The sequence below is a fragment of the Bos taurus genome, chromosome 8 (genome assembly GCF_002263795.3).
Source record: "Bos taurus isolate L1 Dominette 01449 registration number 42190680 breed Hereford chromosome 8, ARS-UCD2.0, whole genome shotgun sequence".
Lineage (NCBI taxonomy): Eukaryota > Metazoa > Chordata > Mammalia > Artiodactyla > Bovidae > Bos > Bos taurus.
In genome coordinates, this window is record NC_037335.1 from 6,351,734 (window position 1) to 6,360,633 (window position 8,900).

Sequence of the window (8,900 nt, forward strand, 5' to 3'; positions counted from 1 at the left end):
GCCAATATTTGATTGGTCGTTTGTTAAGCGGACATCTTATAAACACTCACTGAACATTTTCTATATGCTAGATATAGGGTGGAGTAACAAGATTACAGAAAGCATGCTGGCCTATGCTCTCGGGAAAAAGGTCAATAACACTCGTTATGGGAGGAGTATTGAGAAGACCTCAGTAATGGTATAGTATAGCTCAAAGAATAGGGAGGAAATCTTCTGTGCTGGTGCGCAAAAACAAATGACAATAAAACAACAAAAAAACTGAAAAATGAAGACAATATGGGAAATAAAACTAAGGAATAAAGGAGGCAAAATAACTAAATTTTCCTGATTTGCTGAACTATAGATTATTATTTGAGGAAAATGGAAACATAAAGAAAAATCTAACTTGCATCAAGGTGGTGAAGGACATAGAAGGCCAGTCTAGAGATATTTGTATCATATAGATAAAACATCTGGATGACTGATCTTTTCATCCAGATACTTGGCATTATTCCAGCTCTTGACTCAGAATTTTCAAATTAAAAAAAAAATCAAGAGAACATAATCCTTGGGTAAAGGTCAAGGAATATCTGAATTTTATTTTGGAATTTGTTTCCAAAGGGAACAGTCTTACTACTATCCCTTGAGACTTGAAACAAAAAGAGATCAAAGTTAAAATAAATCTTGACGAAATGGTGAAAAAATCATATGGTCTATAACATGAAATGGGTCTACTCCAACTCTCACTGATATAATTTTATGGGTGTGAATATTTTAAACAGTCTCTAAAGTGATACTGTACCTTCAGCCTACACACAACCAAGACGCGAGGTCATTGCATTGGCTATTCCTGGATCAGTATTTTAAATTGTAAAACGCACATTGGTGTCCACTGAATTTACTTTGAGGTTCAGGAGTCTTTATTTATTAGTGCATGCCCTTAAATCTGTAAGCTGGAAAGTCATGAGTTCAATCATAAATTTAGAAGTCATGAATTTGTAGGCAGTCTAGAGTTCAATCATAAATTCTGGAGTCATGAATTTGGCATTGGCTTCAGTCTTACCAAAATGTATCTTCCTAACTCTAATCCAGTGACATCACTGTGGCCTCCAAACTTTAATCCCTAAGTAGGCACAACTCCAAATATAAACACTGGGAGTTTTTCACTCTCAAACTGTAAACCCCGTATAACCAAGAGTTTGGTTGTGATGTTCAATGTATATAAAACTCAGATTTTAATCCCTATAAGCATAAAATAAAAATAAAAATTCTTCAAGAACATATTTTAGCAAAGAAGAGTGTGTCTTTCTCTTTCTTAAGTGGAGCATGAGTTAAGGATAATCTGTCACCATAACTTTGAACTACTTGATCTCCGTATGCTTTCCTGGTCTAGTTTTAATGTTTCTTAAACCCAATTTCTTTTGTCTCCTTTAAAATGGACTAATCTCCAATCATCATGGAAATAAGTCAAGTAAATGAAAAATCATAAATTACATGGGGACTCACTAATTCAGTTTATTTGGAAACGAATGCCTGGGGCTTCAAAGAGAACCAACTGCCTTAGCTCCAATTCATCGTACTCATTGGCCAATTTAACTTGCCAGGGAAATGATAGATGATTTAACAAAGTGAGTGGTCAGTGTGACTTTCTGTTCCGTCTACAGACGTAATGGGGGTGGGAAGGAGGTGGAGATTGGGGGGATAGGAAAAGTCTGCAACATTCATTCTAAATCACGGTTTTTATGAAACACTCGGGTCAGTTATATTCCCCCCGCCCCAAGGAAATATCATAAAATAACCCCAACATTTTCTAAGTTAAATGCTTTCAATTCAATTCTCCTTTAACTATACATACTACAAAGCATTTTTAGGAAGGTATGAATGCTGCCCAGAAGCTAAGAAATATCAAATTAGATACATGCCAATCAGAAATTAATTGAACTCCCTTACAGTTTAAGTTACATCATTAGAAATGAAAACCAGAGGATATCAAGAAGAAGAACACAAAATGAATTTGAGATATAAATAACATTTATCTTACAGTAACACTGTGATTTCTAGGTATAAATGCATGTATGTATTATGACTTAGTTATTTGAGATATGAGAGAGTTTGTTCCCATTTATCAGGAAAAAACAACTGACAAATGGAAAGATTTAAGTATATATTCAAGAACACACAGTTGACAAGTAGAAGAAAACAGATATCTATAATCTCTCCAGCTTTTCACTATAATTCACTAATTTTTAAAATACAAGTGAGGGAAAAGAGGTATAGACAATCAATAAAATAGCTTATAGAATCCAATAAAATATTTATTCATTTGTTTAAAAATGATTTCATATATTCACTGTCTCACACTTTAGCATGAACTAGGAAGAGGTAAAATGAAAAGTAGAATAGTTTTAAAAGAAACTATGTTGTCAAATACAGAATATCTAGAGTGGCAGCTAGTTAGATAAAACTGATATTTTCTCATGACTTTTTCCTTTATATCATTATAGAGTTGTTATTTCTTGCTTGCTTGCCCTTTAAACATTTTTTCTGCAGATACCTAGAATGAGAAGTATAAAACAAAATTCCATCTTGAATTTCTAAGTTTCATGATAGGAGAATTTTCTACAATTCTTAGCTCACTATCAAATAGTTTATTTAAAATATAGTAATGTATTACTGGTTTAAAATACTTAAAGAAATCAATAACTGAATTATGGTGAATTGAGAAGAGTGGAATCAAATTAGAATTTTTAACTCTTTTTTTTTTTTAACTCCCAAATTCTGGGTGGATATGTATGGATGGAAAATTATAGACTTAGCCTAAGGGGTAATTTGGAAAAAAAGATTTCTGATTTCTTGTATTGATGCTCAGGAAGTAGAAATCAAATGTCAAATATGAATGTAAAACAGGACAGAATAAACCATGACAGCAAACCATGAAAGTGGTTCAATTCAAATGGACTAGTCTGGGAATTTTGCTCTGTCCAGATGGGTCAATTTGATACATGCACATATATACATCCTATGAGGATCAACTAAAGTCTCTTATTACTGGAATGTATCACAAGCTGACAGCTTATGAAATACCAAAGTATTGAAATACAAGCACCGTGTGATGAAAATTAGAATCACATACAAAAAATCAGCTTTAATTACTTGTGCATTAATTTGATCCAAATTAGTTGTTTACTCACAAGTCCATTTGGATGGATGAATGGACATCTGCTAGTTGTGTAGGCAAACGCAGAAAGATAATTTTATTTTTAGCTCCTTTAGGAAGGAAACAGAGAAAGTACAGCAAATATGACAGGCTAATTAAATAAATTAGATTTTTCAATTACCATACAGTGAATGATCATGTTAACCAAAGAATGACCATCTTATTTTGGGCAAAGTCATTAGAAAACAAAACAAAAATTTTTTTAAGTATATAATAAAATGATCATGAAGACAACGTGTTTTTAAATAAATGCATAATTTAGAACCTTGGGAATGAAGATTAAAAAATTAATTGGAGGGTGGGATGGGGAGATGGAAGGGAGGCTTAAGAAGGAGAGGATATATATATACACATATAGCTCAGAAACTAACACAACATTGTAAAACAATGATACTCCACTTAAAAAAAAAAAAAAAAAGAATCTGCCTGTAATGCAGGAGACCCGGGTTCTATCCCTGGATCAGGAAGAGCCCCTGGAGTCGGAAATGATAACCGACTCCAGTATTCTTGTCTGGAGAATTCCATGGGCAGAGGAGGCTGGCAGGCTACAGTCCATGGGATCGCAAAGAGTTGGACATGACTGAGCAACTTTCACTTTTCAATGAAAAATTAAGATCTATACATTTTTTTTTTTTTAGATCTATACATTTTTATGTTTAAGTAAAGGAAAGAAGTTTTCTTATCTGCTGGTGGCAATGGTTGTATTATTCCACATAATGTGAAAGGTTTGTGAGAGAGAAAGATTACTAAGAGAGACAGTCACTTTTAGCTAAGTTGTAAATTAGCAGGAGGTAGGTTGGTTCTCTCTGCATTCTTACTGCCTTCCGATCATCTTCAGAAATAAATATAGATTTATCATAGTGCACGACCCAGAATTTATTCTGTTGGCACTGCTTTTCTATTGGTCTATTTCTGGTTGTTGTACATTGAATTTACACCCTGACCTACAGAGCTGGATAAAATCCATTTTGTTAAGTCCCTTCATGTTTAGGGATCCTAAATAAACTACCTTCAACAGACTATTCCTGTGCCTGTGTCCAGATTTAAAGCCACGTAACACCTGGAATTTGTGAGCTTAACCTGCTGTGACAAATAAAAATAAATAAGAAAGTTTCCCGTAGTTGACAACCCAGGTGGAAGTTTTACTACAATTTCCATCAGTCAAGAGGGCAAGGCTTCAAGTGAAATAAACTGTATTTACACACAAGTTTTCTCAGAAAGGTGGCTGTATTATAGCTTTATACAGCCTTTGAAACATGTGAGGAGACCTATGGATATAAACAAACAATGAAAATAAATCCCCTTGTCCGCTTGAAATTTTTTATCTGTTTACTTGATTCTTTTCTGTATCTAGACAACTTGGACCAATTAAATTTTGCCCTAATTCAAGAGAAAAAAAATGGGTGCTCTACGTTTAATGACATAAATGCTTTGGGGGGGGGGGGAAAGCCAAGTATTACATATACTCACTCAAATCCATATCTCAATTGATTCTATAATTCTCATTTTCCTTTATTCTGATTTATTGAATTGATGGTGTAGTTGGGGTGTTACAAAACTTTGAAAAATACTGAATAAAGACAAAACAACCTTCATGCATCTACATTCTAAGAGCATTGGATAAAGGAGTCTAAAAGTCTCGAATTTGAATAAAAATCCAAAGTACTTTTTGGATGGTTTGGCCATTTAAAAAAAAATCTTTTTTGGAGTGCTGTTACTTTCAGGTGTACAGCAAGGTGAATCAGTTGTACACACCCACTTCCCTGGTGGCTCCGAGGGTAAAGCGCCTGCTTGCAATGCAGGAGACCCGGGTTCGACCCTTGGTTTGGAAAGATCCCCTGGAGAAGGAAATGGCAACCCACTCCAATACTCTCGCCTGGAAAATCCCACGGACAGAGAAGCCTGGTAGCTACAGTCCATGGGGTCACAAAGAGTCGGACACAACTGAGCGACTTCACTTTCACTTTCACACATATATCCACTCTTTTTAAGATTCTTTTCCCATGTAGGTCATTATAGAGTATTGAGTAGAGTTCCCTGTGCTATACAATAGGCTCTTGCTGCTGCTGCTGCTAAGTCGCTTCAGTCATGTCCGACTCTGTGCCACCCCAGAGACGGCAGCCCACCAGGCTCTCCTGTCCCTGGGATTCTCCAGGCAAGAACACTGGAGTGGGTTGCCATTTCCTTCTCCAATGCATTAAAGTGAAAAGTGAAAGGGAAGTCGCTCAGTCCTGTCCGACTCCTAGCGACCCCATGGACTGCAGCCCACCAGGCTCCTCTGTCCATGGGATTTGCCAGGCGAGAGTACTGGAGTGGGGTGCCATCGCCTTCCCCTAGTCTCTTACTAGTTATTTATTTTATATATAGTAGTGTGTATATGTCAGTCCCAATCTCTCAGTTTGTCCCTTCTCACCACCCCCCACCCCACCGCCCCACCCCTTGGTAACCATAAGTTTGTTTTCTGTATCTGTGACTCTACTTCTGTTTTTTGGGTAAGTTCACTTGTACCCGTTTTTAGATTTCATATGTAAGCAATATCATATGATATTTGTCTTTCTTTGTATTTTTTAAAGTAACCAGATTTTAAAAAAATATATGATGTGAAAATTCTAGACAAGCAAAAAGACTTATGAGAGGAACTGCAGTAAAATATAAAAATGCTATAAAGGTACTACTATACTTAATAAAGTATGGTGGTATTGACACACACACACATACACACACACAAAACTAGAGTTCCAAGAAACAGAGAAGCCTATAGAAAGTAAAAATATTTCGTATCATGAAGATGGCACTTAGAGTAATTGGAAAAGGATGATTTTTGCCGTTAACTAATGTATTCAACTTTTCAAGAAAAAGTAAAGTTATTCCTCTACTTCTAGCAAGGAACAGCATGGCTTAACCATTGAAACCATGGTTTAACAATCTTGATATTTAAAAAAGAAAAAAAAAACTATAAGAGACAAAGAAGAAAAATGAGTATTTACTCAATACTGAAGTGTGGAAGAGTTTAAGCAGAGAAGCTAAAGAGCATACTTACAAGGCAGAAGAAGAATGTTTCAAAACATAAAAGTAGAAATCCCTGAATCACAAACAAAAAGAACACTGAAAGGAAATGACAAATTAGAACAACATTGTACCACACATGGCAGATTAGTGATCACAGTCCTAACTAAAATAAAGAACTACAAATAAATTTAAAAAGCCAAACACACAAATAAGATTATACACAAAAGACAGGAACTTTTAAAAATAAGTTATAAAAATAGTCATTCAGCATATCAAATAGGGCTCATTGTATTTTAATCTAAGAAATATAAATTAACATGAAATAACACTTCTCACTTTCTCTTTGGAAAATCTAAAAAGTAATACCCAGTGCTGTATGGGTAAAGTAAACACTCCTATACTTTGGACAGGAGTATAAATTAAAACATTTTGAAAAACTCAGTTGTCAATATGAATCAAGATCCTTAAAAATGTCTGTGCACCTTGGTTCAACAATTCCACGTCTGGGGATTAATCATATGGAATTAATTGAGAGATGCACATTAATATTTATGTACAAAGATAGTCACAACAGCTTTATTTATAATAGGAAATTACTTTAAACTTCAATCAAAAAAGATAAGCTGAATAAATTGCAATACACACATTAAATGCAATCTCCAAAAACAACCATAAATCATATCTTCGAAGAATATTTAATGACATGCAAAATAATCAAAAGAAAATTGTGATACAAAATGCTCTATACACTAATTCAAATTTTGTTATTATACACAAACACAAACAAACACAGAAAAAGACTACATTGAACTATATCAAAATGTTAATATGGGCTAAGTATCAGTCTTGTATGTTAATTGATTTAAATTTTCTTATTTACATTTTTGAATTTTCCAAAATATCTACAAATGAGTGCATATTGCTTTTCTAACTTAAGACAAGAACTTTATAAAATTCAGTTTAACCATAACGTCACTAGCTATGTGAGAGCACTTGTGTGTCTTCTAGGGATTTCATTTACGAAGTGCCCACCATCCTAGCTCTGCTTTTCAGATATCTAATGTGCTTAATAGTTTCAAAAATAATAATAAAAGGTTTTCACATATTGAAAGTTGTTTTTGTTGTTTTAGAAAATAAGAGGTCATTTCTGATTAATCTCTGATGCCTTTCTGAAAATTAGGGACAAAAGCTCAAAAATGGCATCAGAGTCAATAGAATTATTGGGGAAGGTATTTCTAACTGTAGTTTCCACATTATGGTTGCTGATGGCAAAATGCTTATACTCTCTAGTGATTAATAAAATAAAAGCAAACTGAAAGAAAATTAGAGAGTCAGAATGAAAAAGAAAGTTTTCTACAATGTCTACATATTTTTGTTACAAAACCAATACAATATTGTAAAGTAATTAGCCTCCAATTAAAATAAATAAATTTATATTAAAAAATAAAATAAAAATATTTTAAAAAAGAAATGTAAGCAGCATTATTAAGGAAAATAGGAAAATAAGTTTCTGCATTATCTGCATTGATACATTATTTCTGAAACATTGGATCATGATGGATTCTGTTTCTTCATCAGAAACCAGGGAATGTTAATGTCTCACAGGCTTGGTATTTGGTAGTCTCTCATTGCTCTCTGCTAGTATCTAGCCAAAGTGAAGGTTAAAATTATTAAGTTGGTGATTAAAAAGGGGTAAGATAGATGACTAGACATATAGGATAAATGTGATATATGGTAATGTTGCAGAAAGGACAAGTGGGACTGTTGTGCTTCAGAAAAGAAACAGTTGTATTTAACTGGAATAATAATAAATAGCAAACAACGTTTCACGCTATTGAATTTCATCACCTCGACAATAAGGTGACAAGATGCTAAAAATTATTAAATGTATCCCTTCATTATACTGTCCTAATTTTTTAAATTACTGTTTAAAATTCTTTTATTTTTATTTCTTTGTTTTATTTAAAAAGAATTTTTGGCCACACTGCACAGCATGCAGAATCTTAGTCTCCAAATCAGAGGTTGAACCCATAACCCTCACAGTGGAAGCATGAAGTCCTAACCACTGAATGGCCAAGGAAGTCCCTTTAATGGTTTTTAATTTATTATTTAAGGAAAGGTTTTTTACTATTTAAGGAAAATATTTAAGAATTTTTTTAATATTTAAGGGAAAAGATTAATCCTAGTGGTCACATTTATAATCTACCAAAATCCTTTTATATTTGAGGTCAGAGGGCCTTCCATGGGGTAGAATAAAATCAAGGACGTAGAAGTTTCTGACAAGTACATTTTTAGGTACAGAATTATAGAAACTAAGTTCTGAAGCTTTGAGGGTTTTTTAAGCTTCAACTTCACAGAGAATCTAGAAAGGTTTACATTTCACCTTTGTTGAATATAGTCTATCTTTAATAAAAATTGGTGAGATGTTTTCATGCTGGGAAAAAGAATTACCCATTTCACTTTTATCATCCTTTATAAGAGGGTGGTATTTACCATGATAGTTACAATCTTACCTACTTTGATGCTCTGGTACATCTGGACATCTTTGGTTATAGGAAGACTAAGCAAGCCATAACTACAACCTTAAAGTATATTTATTTAATGAAGAAAATGGAAAGAACAGAAATAAATGTTACATTCTGTGGCTGCATATAATAACCTCTCCCCTTTAAATCACTGTATTTCTTCACGTCTC